This window comes from Pongo pygmaeus, chromosome 8 (genome assembly GCF_028885625.2).
Source record: "Pongo pygmaeus isolate AG05252 chromosome 8, NHGRI_mPonPyg2-v2.0_pri, whole genome shotgun sequence".
In the NCBI taxonomy this organism is placed as follows: Eukaryota; Metazoa; Chordata; class Mammalia; order Primates; family Hominidae; genus Pongo; species Pongo pygmaeus.
In genome coordinates, this window is record NC_072381.2 from 7,021,042 (window position 1) to 7,034,506 (window position 13,465).

Here is a 13,465-nt window from a genome sequence, read left to right on the forward strand (position 1 = left end):
TCATATGGAACCAAAAAAGAGCCTATATAGCCAAAGCAACACTAAGCAAAAAGAACAAATCTGGAGGTATCATCATACTGCCTGACTTCAAACTATACTGTAAGGCCATAGTCACCAAAACAGCGTGGTACTGCTTTCAAAATAGGAACAGAGACCAGTGGAACAGAATAGAGAACCCAGGAATAAACCCAAATACAGCCAACTGATCTTCAACAAAGCAAACAAAAACATAAAGTGGGGAAAGGACACCCTTTTCAACAAATGGTGCTGGGGTAATTTGCTAGCCCCATGTAGGAGAATGAAACTGGATCCTCATCTCCCATACAAAAATCAACTCAAGATGGATTAAGGACTTAAACCTAAGACCTGAAACTATAAAAATTCTAGAAGATAACGCTGGAAAAACCCTTCTAGACATTGGCTTAGGCAAGAATTTCATGACCAAGAACCCAAAAGCAAATGCAATAAAAACAAAGATAAATAGCTGGGACCTAATTAAACTAAAGAGCTTTTGCACGGCAAAAGGAACAGTCAGCAGAGTAAACAGACAACCCACAGAGTGGGAGAAAATCTTCACAATCTATACATCTGACAAAGGACTTATATCCAGAATCTACAACAAACTCAAACAACTTAAGAAAAAAACAAACAATTCCATCAAAAAATGGACAAAGGACATGAATAGACAATTCTCAAAAGAAGATATACGAATGGCCAAAAACATGAAAAAATGCTCAACATCACTAATGATCAGGGAAATGCAAACGAAAACCACAATGAGATACCACCTTACTCCTGCAAGGATGGCCATAATCAAAAAATCAAAAAACAGTAGATGTTGGTGTGGTTGCAGTGAACAGAGAACACTTCTACATTGCTGGTGGGAATGTAAACTAGCACAGCCACTATGGAAAACATTGTGGAGATTCCTTAAAGAACTAAAAGTAGAACTACCATTTGATCCAGGAACCCCGCTACTGGGTATTTACCCAGAGGAAAAGAAGTCATTATTCGAAAAAGATACTTGCACATGCATGTTTATAGCAGCATGATTCACAATTGCAAGATCGTGTCAACATCCCAAATGCCCATCTGCAATTCACAACTGCAAGATCATGGAACCAACCCAAATGCCCATCAACCAATCAGTGGATAAAGAAACTGTGAGATATATATATATATATATATATATATATAACAGCCATACTACACAGCCATAAAAAGGAATGAATTAACAGCATTTGCAGTGACCTGGATAAGACTGGAGACTAATGTTGTAAGTGATGCAACTCAGGAATGGAAAACCAAACATCATATGTTCTCACTGATATGTGGGAGTTAAGCTATGCAGATGAAAAGGCATAAGAATGAGACGATGGACTTTGGGGACTTGGGGGGAAGAGTGAGGGGGTGAGGGATAAAAGACTACCAATGTGGTGCAGTGTGTACTGCTCGAGTGATGGGTGCACCAAAATCTCACAAATCACCACTAAAGAACTTACTCATGTAACCAAATACCACCTGTACCCCAACAACTTATGGAAAAATAAAAATAAATACAACACTGATTGCTCCTCAAAAATTAAAACTAGAATTGCCATATGATCCAACAATTTTATTTCTGGGTTTATACTCAAAAGAATTGAAAATAGAGTCTCAAAAAGATATTTATGAACCCATGTCCATAGCACCATTATTCACAATAGCCAAAAGGTAGAAGAAACCCAGTGTCCATTGATAGATGAGTGGATAAACAAAATGTGGCCTATCTATACAATGGAATATTATTCAGCCTGAGAAAGGAAGGAAATTCTGATACTCGCTATTAATGCAACATGGATAAACTCTGAAGACAGGATGCTGAGTGAGATAAGCTCATTACAAAAAGATGTACTGTGTGGTTCCAATCACATGAGGTCCCCAAATTCACAGACAGAAAGTAGAATGGTGGCTGCCAGGGGCTGATGGGAGAGGAAATGGGAATTAATTGTTTAATAGGCATAGAGTTTCTGTTTAACAAGATGAAAATAGTAATGAAGATGGATGGTTGCATAACATTGTGAATATATTTAATACTACTGAATTGTACAGCTAAAAATGATGGCAATGGTAAATTGTATGTTCCAAATATTTTACTACAATTTTTGAAAATGCTCTTTTCAGTTATTCTTATTTGTAAGGTACATTACCATTTCTGTTATACATAATTACATCTTAATTATCAATCATGACCAAACATTTTGCCAATGTTCCTCAAATTCGCCGAGAGTATCATCTCTTGTACCCTTCGGGTAGTCTGTTTAGAACCAAGGTAACAGATATGTTGGCCGTGTTAGTCAGCTCAGGCTGCTGTAACAGAATGCCATAGACTGGGTGGCTTAAACAACAGACATTTATTTCTCACAGTTGGGAAGCTGGAAGTCCAAGGTCAAGCTGTTAGCTGGCTCAGTTCCTGATGAGGGCTCTCTTCCTGGTTTGCAGATGGCCACCTTCTTGCTGTGTCCTCACACAGTTAAGAGAGAGAGTTCTGGTGTCCCCTCCCTGCCTTCTTCTCCTCTTCCTTCTCCTCTTCCAGCTGCTTCTTTTCCTCTTCCTTGTTCTTTATTTTCTAAGGACATTTATCCCATCTTGGGAGCCCCATCCTCATGACCTCATTTAAACTTAATCACCTCCCAAAGGCCCTATCTCTAAATACATCACATTGCAGGTTAGGGAGTCCACATAAGAATTTTGGGGGAACACAAACATTCAGTCCATAATATTGGCTAAGTTTGCGATTTCGGTTACAGAGGCAGTAAAAGTCTGCAAATCTTGAAAAGAAAATATGTTGAAGCACCCCAATATCTAAAGCCAAGATTGTTCTTTACTTCCAAAGTCAACCTCACCATAGTTCCAGGGACCCACATTACATTAGTAAACATGACTAGTGGTCTCAACAAAAATCTACCTGGATTATTAAAAGAAATCAATCAGATAATCCTTGGTTATTATCCAAATTTCCAGAAAGAATCCTTTATTTCTTAGGTTGAAGTTTTGGGCCCCAAGAAATTAGAGCTATAGAAATGAGGGGAGTGATGCTTTAAATGCTCATTAGTAATTGACATTTCTTCATAACCAGGCCCCATCAACCAACAAGTGGGCAAAGAAAATGTGGTACATATACACCATGGAATACTACTCATTCATATAAAGCAATGAAATCATGTCTCTTATAGCAACTTGGTTGGAGCTGGAGGCGATTATTGTAAGTAAAGAAACTCAGGAATGGAAAAATAAATGTCGTATCATCTCAGTTACAAGTAGGAGCTAAGTTATGAGGACATGTATTAGTCTGTTCTCATGCTGCCAGTAAAGACATACCTGAGACTGGGTAATTTATACAGGAAAGAGGCTTCATTGACTCACACTTTCACATGGCTGAGAAGGTCTCACAATCATGGTGGAAGGAAAAGGAGGAGCAAAGTCATATCTTACATGATGGCAGGCAAGAGAGAGCTTGTGCAGAGGAACTGCCTTTTATAAAATCATATCTCATGAGACTTACTCATTATCAGATCAGCATGGGAAAGACCTGCCCCCATGATTCAATTACCTCCCACCGGGTCCCTCCCATGACATGTGGCAATTATGGGAGCTACAATTCAAGATGAGATTTGGGTGGGGTCACAGCCAAACCATATCAGGACACAAAGGCACAAGAATAACATAATGGACTCTGTGGACTCAGTTGGGGAAGAGATGGATGGAGGTGAGGGATAAAAGTGTACACTGCTCAGGTGATAGGTGTACCAAATCTAAGAAGCCACTATGAAAGAACTTATCCATGTAATCAAAACCCACCCGTACCCCAAAAACTATTGAAATAAAGCTTTTTTTTTTAATGAGAAAAAAAAAATCAGGCACTCTCTCCTTACTTCTTCTGGGAGGTGTTGACAGGGTTCAACAGGAGGAAAAAGTGAAGAGAACACTGGTGCCTGAGAGGCGAGGAGGGAGGAGAGCAGCCCCATGGGCAGGGAGGGAGCCGGGAAAGAGAAGTGTGCTGGAAGGCCACACACTCATGGCTAAATTTACACTTTATGCCAGGGTTGGCCCAAAAGTAACTCACTGTAGATGTACCTTCCAACAATAAAATGATCTCTGAATCAAGACCCTTGAAGTTTATTTTACTAAGCATTGAAGAGTTTCTTTCCATCTTGAAGCTTAAAATGAGTCCTGAAGAGTAATCTAGATGCGTTCAGAATTTCAACTCCTTTTCCATGACATTTGATTACTGTTTGGTGCCTTTAAACACACACGCACGCACACACATGCTTGCACACGCCAGTGCATACACATGCACTGGCTCACACACAGATAGACAGCCAAGTCCGTTGTTAGAGGGTTGCTTGCTGAGTTCTCTGGATTTTCACAGCATCACAGCACGTTATTCATGAACATAATGAAACAAAGATTAAGTGAGAATTTTAAGCTTTGTAGGGTTAATGTGTTTCCATGAGGACAGGCAAATCTTGTAACAAAAAGAGACCATAGCATGGGAAAAACTTGACTTATGGAATCCAAGCAAATCCTCCTTTTATCCTCACCCTAAGATTCTGGAAGTCAAGGCATCATCAGAAAGCTACATTTTAGTAAAGTCACACTATCAGCAATAACAGTTTTCAATTACAAGCTGCTATTTCCAGAGTTCTAATGTTCTGCATTTGCCTTTTAGGGAGATTCTCTGGACCTTTAGACCAGTAAAAAACGAGTCAACCTCCATCATTTCATGTTGGGGCCAGGACAGTGGCTCTCATGGTGCCCAGACTTAGAGACTTTGAGATGGTGTTTCCTTGATTGCTTATGGGAACCGTCCTGCAGAAGTATAACTTCATTTATTAGAAGCAGACAGCTTATAAAGTCCTGTGAAACAACAGGTGCCAGAAGGAAAGCCAGACTCTCTAATGAGCACTGGGAACTGGCTCTGGAGAAAGCAGAGATGCAATTGATGCCGTTTGCATTTGTCTTTAGACACAAATCAATCAAAGCCTTCCAACCAGATTATCTCAGCATGCTACTGCAAACAGTTTTCATCTACAGTTATTGATGGTTTTGTTCCTAACCAAGAAAAAAATGGAATGGAGAAAAATCACGGATAGTGCAAAGTTTTAAAACCAGTGCGTAAATATGAAGTAGTTTAAAGGAAAAATAAATAATAAGAATATACCTGGTGACACTTCATTTGGTTTTTTGGAAAATAAAATGTTATACATAATGAAATTTTCCATATAAGAGCAGGTCATTGATTCAAACTTACAACCTTAAAAATTGTATAGAAGTTGTGTGCTTGAGGAAAACTACAAAGTCATCTATGCTGAGGGAGATAACCTCTAAAAAATTAGAAGTACATTTGAAATCATATTCAGTATGTCTTACACCCTATAATGATAAGGGTGTTTAATATTAAAACAGGCAATACCTACTTAGTAAATCATTAACAAACTTAAATAATTCATGTAATGTACCAATACACTTAAAATTTTATTGGATACTACTTTAATTACCATATTATTGCATTTCGTTCCTACCTGTGGACATGGTATTTCTATTTCTAGGCAAGTAGAAGTAGTATTTTTTAATCCCCATGAATAAAAATTATTACCACAGAAGGGCAAATAATAAGCATAAGAAAATATATATATGTTTTTATAGAAGGATAAACACAATGAACTTAATATGAAACACAATGAACTCTTGAAAAGAAAGCATCTTCTAGTCCAGGAAATACGGCAAAACCCCATCTCTACAAAAACAAAACTACCAAAATTAGCCGGGCATGGTGGCAGAACCCTGTGGTTCCAGCTACTCAGGAGGCTGAGGTGTGAGGAGCACCTGAGCCCAGGAGGTCAAGGCTGTGGTGAGCCGAGATCGTACCACTGCACTCCAGCCATGGCAACAGAGTGAGGCCCTGTCTCAAAAAAAAAAAAAAAAAAAAAAAAAGGAAAAGAAAAAAGAAAGCGTCTTAAAAAACAGCTTTCTTAATTACATACATATACGTTACATGGTATGTCATTATTACAAATATGTATTTGTATTTCCCACAGTTTGTGTCTGCACAGTTTGTTTCCTCTTTCTAGAGGAGAGAGAATGCTCTATTCCTTTCTAGGTTCCGCTGGTAATCTCTTATGGGTAGAAGACCTAGTTTGTTAAGAATTTGTTGTAAATTAGAGTTGACAGTCCTCTGTGAGAGACTAATGGACAATGGACAAAGTGTAACGACTTCACTGTAGGAGCTTTATTTCTTGAATTTAGGTTTGGGACCACGTTTTAGAGAGTTAAAACTTGGGGAAATTTGACTTCTAGTTAACTAGACTGTTAACACGTTTTTTTGTGTTTTTTTTAATTGGAAGTAACTTGGTGCCACTGAAGTATGCCTATGAGATCACAAACATCTTTTTTCTCTTGTGACCCTTGACTGGAATCAGACCACCTGCTGAGATTCGACAATTGCTAAGAACAGCGGGGAAAGGAAAATAGATCTGCATCCCATCAACTTCACAGTTAAGGCCAAGCATTCTGGGATTTTTCTAGCGTGGTTTGCTGAACCCTGACCAGAATAAAGTCCAGTGGGATTGTGCCAGACATAATCAGGACCAACAGTCACTTCGACCTCTGTAAGCACCAGTGTTTGGGGGCAGCTGAGGCCTGGGGGCGTGGACGTCACTATTATGATGCTATCCAAGTGCTTTTGGTTTTAGGAATGCTGGGATAGTGGATGTGTGGCTCTGGGATCATTTTACCCAAACAGAGATGTCATCACTGTGTCTTCCAAACAATCCTATCCCTGGAGCCTTTGGGATCCGTGCCAAAGCAGTTCTAATAATCATAACTGCCAACACCAGCCACAAAGCAGCCAAGCTAGACCTCAGTCCAGAGGAATAATTTACTGTAAGTATGCATCGGGAACCTTCCAACAACAGCCATGGTGAAGGCAGAGGTTGGAGTGATGCTTCCACAAGCCGAAGTATACCAAAGATTGATAGGACATATTCTCCGCCACAGCCTCCAAAGGAGCCAACCCTGCCAACACCAGATCTAGGACTTCTGGTCTTCAGAACTGTGAGGTTTTCATTCATAAGTCACCTCGTCTGTGGTATTTTGCTCCAGTCGTCCAAGCAAACTAACACAGCAACTGGTTGGTTTAAAAAAAAAAAAAAAAAAAAAAGGAGTCAGAATTATATCCCAGGTTATACACTAGAATTACTGGGGGAAATGTGAAGCTTCTTGAAAAAATGGGAACGCCAAGAGACTGAGCCAGTTTGGAGAGAGATGATGAAGTCAGTCTTGACATGTTGAGTTCAGCAGTGAAAATAAATCCGTGGCAATTTCCAGTAAAAACCTGGAGATATAAAGCTTCAGTTCTAAAAAAGATTTTTTTTTCCTGGAAACTCAGGTAGCAAAGATGTGTAGTCTTTGTTTGTAGTTGAAACCAAGGCAGTAGGTAAAATCTCCAAGGAAGAGTAGAGCAAGAAAATGAAAGGGCCACACACTGCCCTTCTTGGTATCTGATCTATGAACAGACTTGGGACAAAGACTGTGGCTTCTCAGTGCTGTTTCCTGCTCCCTGTCCTCAAAGCAGCTGCTGAGCCACCCCTTCCATGGCATCATGAGTATCCATGCAGGGACAGGAAGCAGACAGGCCACTGGGGGTGAATTTGGCCTTGGAGTTCACACCTGAGCTCCTTCTCCTCTAGCAAGTGATGAAAATGTCCAGGACTGAGTCAGGCACGGACACTGAGAATTATCAGATCTAGGGAGAGGAACATGAAGCTCTGCTGAATTTCCTCAGCAGAGCCGTAGAAACTCAGAGCAGCAGGATTTTAATCTTAACATAGGTGGAATCTCATTTGTACTCAAAGGAGGAGCTAGCCTGGGGCATTGCAGTCACCATGCCCAGTATTAATATAAATATGGGATGAGAACACAAAGCAATGAAGAAGGTCACATAATGAAACAATTTCTAATCAACTCAAGCACTGTGAAAATACCCCAGAACCACAAGCCAGAAGGCCTGGATTCTGGCAAGATGAGACCACCTCAGCAGTGTGGCATTGATAAATCATCTCAAAGCAGCAGATTAACTCCACTAGCAATGGAAGGGCTAACTGAGACCAGGAGTGCCAAGCCTAAAGCCTGCAGCAGAACCAGCCCATAGACCCAAGTTCTGCAGCTGGCATGGTGGTCAATATGCTTTTTAATTTGAAGGCCCTTCAGCAGGCTTCTGACAGGTCACTGCAGCCCCTACAACTACTGCATTCGCATCCTGCATGGCTGATTAATGGTCTCTACTGACAGGCAGAATTCTAAAAGTGAACCTCCTCTTGCCCTGGTTATTTAATCAAAGGCTGCTCTACTACTGCTGTGAAAGGGTTTTGCAGATGAAATTAAAGTCCCAAGTCAGTTGACTTAAACATGATCAGATGGACCCGATATGATCACATGAACCTTTTATGGTGAAAAGGACTCCAAGCATCACTGTTAGTTAAAAGATGGAGAAGCTCCGTGGGAAGGGATGTGGGCAGCGGATGGGGGCACACAGCAGCCCCAGGCTGACAGCCAGCGGGGAGACAGGGACCTCAGTCCCACAGCCACAGGTAACTGAATCCTGCTGCAACCACGTAAGCTTGGAAGAGGACCCCACGCCTCCAGAGGAGAGCCCTGCCTGGTTGCCATCTTGATCCAACTGGAGGCCTGAAGCAGGAGCCCCGCTGAGCCCTGCTGAAGACCACCCTGGAGAACCGCATGCTCATACATCACGTTGCTGGACGCGGCTACAATGATTATTGCCTATTGTGCAGAAGAGAAAACTAACACTTCCCTTCAGGGTTTCTCATCTGAAACACTTGGATCTTTGAATCTTGAGATCGTAAGAAAATGACACCAAACAAACCCACAAAGCCCAGATCCTCTTTCTCCAAAGTGCCAAGGATTATTCATTTTCTCCTTGTTTGCTCACACATTCACTCACTCAACACATATTTTTTGAAAACAGGCTATGTGCAGATCCCTGTCACGCGAGGACCGCAAGGATGGCCATTACAAGGTCAAGATCACGTGGCACCATCAGTTCTACCACGCAGACTGCGCTGAGTTTAAGGTCTCTATCTTCTGCCCGTCTATCAGAGCCCTGAATTATCATATTTACTGTTGTTCTCATAAAATCCAAGTACTGCGACGCTAAAAGAAGACACCATAAAGTTTTATATGATCACACACATCATGTTTTGATTAAAATCAGTGTTTTTTGTGGGAAGAAGGGTATATGTTTCTGAAATAATAAAGTCCCCAAATGTATATCATTCCCAGGATCCTACTCAAGCTACATTCTGTATCCTCTTCTTATCTGTGAGACACAGGAATAACCATCAGTGTCTTATATTTACTTTAAAGTGACCCAGATATGAAGCATGTTTTTTAATTCTTCTTTACTATTCAGCTGTAGACATGTCTACACTGATTTCACATCCACATTTCTTAAAGGATCCAGGGAGCAGGGAAGCAATTTCATATTAACAGCACTTGGAGTGGTGTCATCCCCATCAAAGCTCTTATTCTATTAAATTACACCAAAAAGATAAAAAAATATTTATTCTGTTTTGCTGACACCCATATCAGATGTGATCAGCTTTCAAGTCAAAACATTATGTTTCTAATTATACTACAAATGTCCTGAGCTGGGAGAATCAACATGTTTCCTTTTCACTCTGCACCTCCTTCTCCTAAAACAAAGTGGCCTCAGCCAGGATTCAGCTGGCAGATGGGAGAATGATTCATAAGGTAGAGTGGGATTCAACTTGGCTTTTCCACGGACTGTCTGCAGAGAGCCAAAAGGAGCCAAAATGGGTTTGTTTCCACAATACAAGCAGTTTTCACAAAATGGCACACGGGGAACAGATACAAGGAGGAAGATGGCCTGATATTTTCTCTGCAACATGGCCTGTTTCTTCAATAGATAGATGCTATCTATAGTCAATAACCATTCCACACAAGATCAAGAAAGTTCCACACTCGGGCCTAGAAAAGCTGCCAGAGTCATCACTGACTGGTGCTTAAGAGCCCAGAATTCAGAGCAAGGCCCTTCAGAGCCCGGTTGAGAGAATCCTGTGATTGAACTCATCTTCAGTCACAGAATCTGTTTTTAGAAAAGAAGTATTCAGTTTTGTTCATGGTTTTTATAAAAATTCCTCCAATACCATGCTTGCATTACACAAAAATGACCAGTTGAGTTCCTCCTACAGGACAGAGTGAACAGAATCACAGGAACCTGTGGGCGTCTTGCAGACAGGCTGGTGATGGGGACTCCCCGCTGCCTGGAGTTGAACATGTCCATCTGCCCTAGATATGGGGGTAACCGCCTCATTTTTAGAGACTTCCCCTAAGGTCTGTGCCAGGCCCTAATCATATTCACAGCATAAAAAACAATGTTTCCTTGTGATTAATAGCCATTTCTCTTAAGGAGGTTTATTTCTTTAATTGCCACGAGTAACAGCTGGTCTTTTCATAGCACATCTTGCAATTAAAAACTTCCTCTTCGGGGCAAGTGTGGTGGCTCATACCTGTAATCTCAGCACTTTAGGAAGCCAGGGTGCGGGGATCTCGTGAGGCCAGGAGTTCAAGACCAGACTGGGTCATACAGTGAGACCCCCATCTCAACAAAAAAAAATTGTTTTAAAACTTATCCAGGTGTAGCAGTGCACCTCCAGTCCCAGCAACTCAGGAGGCTGGAGGGGATCGCTTGAGCCCAGACCCCATCCCTAAATAATAAATAAAAAATCTTCTTTGAACTTTCATGCTTTCAGGTTAAGTATTCCTAGTGAAATAAAATCCTCCTTTTCAAGATAACATTGTCTTCCTATCTAGCTCACAAGTTTCAAGACGGTTGGGATGGTGTGGGTCTTAGTCATTGCAATAATTCTATGTTCAGCACAGGGTCTGCCATGCAACAAAGGTTTACTGAATTTAATATTTTGAATTCTCCAATTATTGGCATTGTTCGTTTCTGGACATGTTCTTTTTACCCATTGCATCATCAAGACTACCTATCAGTACAGCTGCGATGGCAGTTACAATATTAAAACACTTCCCAACCCCATGGTCCCTCTCCCAGATATCCTGGTCACCTGATAGGATGATCCCACCTATCATCCTCTGGACCTTTCAGAACTTTCCACCATCCAGCAACTAAAGGGTTAACACCCACTGCAGCTGGGAGCTTCCAGGACCCTGCTGATGAGCCAATGGTGCCCTGCCTTGAAACAGCTTTGAAGTATTTTAAATATAATCCTGACTCCAGTGTTATTAATACATGAACAAGAATAACACTTTAAGGAGATCAATTTAAATAATAAACCACAAGTGTGATCAAATGCTTCTCCCTTTCATCTGTAATAACTGAATCAACAGTTGCCAAGCTGTGGCCAGAGGTGGCACTTCAGGACAAAGGTGTAAGATACTACATCAGAGAACAGGCAGAGGAAGCAGCCACAGTCCTGGGATGGGGAGGTGACAAAGGGGCCACCAAGGCTAAGAGTTAGCCTGTTCTGCTAAGGAGACTGCAAGAATAGTATCACACTCTTAAAATCTCCCTAAAGTACCAAGTTTATAGAAATGAAATCAGATAGCCCCCCTCAAAACTTTGAGTAGATACTCACTTGCTGAATAATTTAGGAAGCTTTTTAGAGCTGATTTTGTTTGGGCGTCTTTATTGTTGTATTCTGTTTTATTGTATTTTTAGTTTATGTTCTGGGATAGCAGGAAAGGCCCTGGAAAAGGAACTAGAGACAGAACAAGAAAATACCTTCCTATTGTTGCCCCCTTTCTTTCCTCTCCATAGAAGAGCATAGAAAAATAAGCACTTTGCATATTATTGGCACCTGGAGAGGCTTTTGTTTTGTGGTTTGCAAAGGAAATGTTCCGAGTTGTTGCTTGAGAGACAAAATTTCTAGCAGTAACCCTCAAAGCTATAGGTGTTAGGCAAGTCTTTTTTGGCAAGAGGTAATAGTAGAAGACATGTATATTTTCCACTACCTGACTTCGAAAATTTAAATAAAGGATAAGAAACAACAAAAGGGATCTTTCCATTTTAGTGCATACACTTTGCTGCTTGATAACCCATTTTATGTATATCATAATTAATTAGACTGATCTGCAGTTGAACATTTGAGTGGTTTCAAGTCTTTTGCTATTTGAGTCAATGAATTGAACAATTGATTTTTTGCATATATATCTGCATATGTTTAGTTGATGAATCAAAGGTTATGTGTATGTTTTTAATAAGAAAGGCAAGTTGTAGAACACGATCTGTCATAGAAGTCTGTGTTGTATTTTCAAAGTGTGTTTATATGTTCATTAATGTATAAGTGTATAAAGAAATCATGTATTTCTGGAAGGTCAGGTAAGAAATTGCTAAATTTCCTAAAACAGGGATGAGAGTGAAGGTAATATTTCACTTTTATATCTGTTAGACATTTTTATCAAGATTCCCATTACTTTATAATAATTATTAATTAAACAACACATGAGTTAGACCAAGAGAAAAGCCACAAATCAGCTGAGTTATAAGTCAATAAGGACCTTTTGTATATGATTAGCACATTTCAAAGCAGTTTGTATTTCATGGAAAAAAATCCAGAAATCCAGATAAAAAGTCAGAGTCGCCTTGAATTGGGATTGAAATAAGCATATGTAGCACTCCTCCCTTCAATTAAGTTTGAAAAGTTCAGGTTTACAGGGAAGTGGAGCCCAGGGATTAAGCATTCAGGAGTCAGAATCTGATTTTCTAGGACTGAAACCTCCCATGCTATTAACAAGCTTCGAAACAAGCTGAGTAAGTTACTTTCTCTTTCTTGGTCTCAGTTTCCCCACTGAAACATGAGAAAAAAAGAGTACTTTTTACCTCATTGAGTAATTGTGAGGGTTAGAGAGATAATTCATGCAGCACTCAGCACAGAGTCTGAAGAAAGTCCTCAATAAATGTTAATTATGTTTGCTATTACTATTATTTAATAGAAAAAGCAGCACATCTGAAAAAAATAATTTATCAATTCATGTTTACTGCACTAAGATAAACATAACATACAAATAAAATTTCCCCGATCCAAGAAAAAATGAATATTAACAGCTGTACAAATATTCAGGCTTCCCTAAGATGATGACTTCCATCAAAGCAGGTTGAGATACATTGTTTTCAATTATTTATCACAGCAAGTTACCATCGCAAATCAATTTCAGTGTGTCAAGAAGCTATATTTAGGTTCTGTGGGCCAGCATCTCCCAAATTCAGCATGATTTTGCATTCAAAGAGGAAAAGATATCTGTGTAATGTTTTGGCTACTCTAAGAAAACGTCAGCATCTGCTTTGAATGAGAAGGCCCTGTGCCCACGACCCTCTGTCTCTTCTATCTCTTGTTTCATCTGCCAGCATGCTGGA

General features: G+C 40.2%; 1 long non-coding RNA gene across 1 annotated transcript in view; it reads right to left on the bottom strand.

Annotated features, from left to right (window-relative positions):
* LOC134740207 (uncharacterized) overlaps positions 1–13,465 on the bottom strand; it is a 68,625-nt gene that overhangs the window by 27,908 nt on the left and 27,252 nt on the right. The window lies entirely within an intron of this gene.